The sequence below is a fragment of the Sinocyclocheilus anshuiensis genome, unplaced genomic scaffold (assembly GCF_001515605.1).
Source record: "Sinocyclocheilus anshuiensis isolate Anshui unplaced genomic scaffold, SAMN03320099.WGS_v1.1 scaffold674, whole genome shotgun sequence".
Lineage (NCBI taxonomy): Eukaryota > Metazoa > Chordata > Actinopteri > Cypriniformes > Cyprinidae > Sinocyclocheilus > Sinocyclocheilus anshuiensis.
Genome location: NW_015542395.1, coordinates 263,797 through 265,239, shown reverse-complemented (window position 1 = coordinate 265,239; position 1,443 = coordinate 263,797). Strand labels below are relative to the sequence as shown.

At 34.3% G+C, this 1,443-nt stretch overlaps 1 protein-coding gene across 2 annotated transcripts in view; it reads left to right on the top strand.

The window, feature by feature from the left end:
* The window catches only part of LOC107692829 (galactose-3-O-sulfotransferase 3-like), a 22,748-nt gene that overhangs the window by 6,725 nt on the left and 14,580 nt on the right, over nt 1-1,443 (top strand). The window contains exon 1 of one of the 2 annotated variants that reach the window (XM_016492037.1): nt 257-494. The exons of the other annotated variant lie outside the window; for it this stretch is intronic. The gene's annotated coding sequence lies outside the window, so the exon portion shown is untranslated. Of the gene's footprint in view, nt 1-256; nt 495-1,443 lie in introns of those variants that run through there. 2 annotated transcript variants of the gene reach the window in all.

Sequence of the window (1,443 nt, the reverse complement as noted above, 5' to 3'; positions counted from 1 at the left end):
TTATTTTTAATATTATATATATATATATATATATATATATATATGGTTATTATTATTATGTGTAAAAATGTCCTTACTTTTGGTTCGACTGCTTAATGAGTCAAAGATGTTAAAATTTGCACATCTATTTTTGAAGTCATTTATATAACGTTGAAAGGTTGAGCACTTTGCATTGTGGGATGTTCAGTCGTATACTGCAGATTTTTGCTTTTTGCTTCATTTAGATGCAAATAAAAAAGCTGAATACTGTGCAAAACAAGTATGCAGCGCGTCATTGCAAACATACCCATAAACACTTTTTTTATTGTTGAATTTTATTCTCAGACTTGCGGTGGATGGCTGGTTGCTCAGGGGCCGCTGAAGGATTAATTAAATGCTCTTGAGAAAGGGCCTTGACTATCGGTCTGTTACAGATGCTCCTTCCCAGCAGCAGATTCAATAACCCCATAAACACGCGCATGCAGACACAGAGCGGCGCAGCTGAACCCCCGCGGGTGAGTGCAGGGCGTCTCTCGCTGCTCAGACGGTGGGTGTGTAAGTGGATATCAGTGACGGCGCAGCGACAGCTCGATGCCTCTTTCATCACTGATGCTGCCGTCAGTTCTTCTTTTCCTCTTTTTGTGTTCTAGTGGATGCTGCATTTTTCTGTTCATCTCTGTATTTATCTGGCACTCTACAAATGCTTTAGGCAAACTTAAACTGACTTGAATGTTAGTGTTAGTGTAAACGTCTCAGGTTACTTGTGTAACCATGGTTCCCTGAGTAGGGAACGAGACACTGCGTCTGATTTATTAGTAAACATAAATATTTAATCTTTTTTTTTTTTTTTAGTAAGTGCTTTTATTTTGACTTTCTAGCTGGACTTTAAAGTGGACTCGATCCTCTTTTCATTTGTGATATTTGTGAAGTCCACAATAGGTTCTGGTGTAATTATTATTATTATTATTATTATTATTATTATTATTGCTGTTGTTGTTAGTTATTTACACTGTTTTAGGAACCCAATCAAATTAAGTAGTAGTAGTAGTAATAACAATAATAATAATAATAATAATAATACTTTTAACACTAATTATAAAAATTAAGACAACTGCATTAGTTTTAAATTACAATTGTACTGTAAAATAAAAAAACAAATATTTTATGATCATTTTTATTTTATGCTACAATATACAATACTAATATTTATGTTTTAAATTCTTCACTTATAAACGTTCAAACCCTTAAACTTTTAGCATTTCAAACCTCAAGCTTTTATTTTGGTGGAATAACAACGAGGTGCTGTAAACTTCTGTCCACAGAAATGTTGGAAATTTATGTGAATGAGTAAATAAAACAACGTTGCATTCACAAACGCATATTAAACTCGCGAGACGCTAAAAGCACTGGATCACAAGCTGCTGGCGTGTAAATGAACACAGTGCTGCGCTTCACTCTGAAATG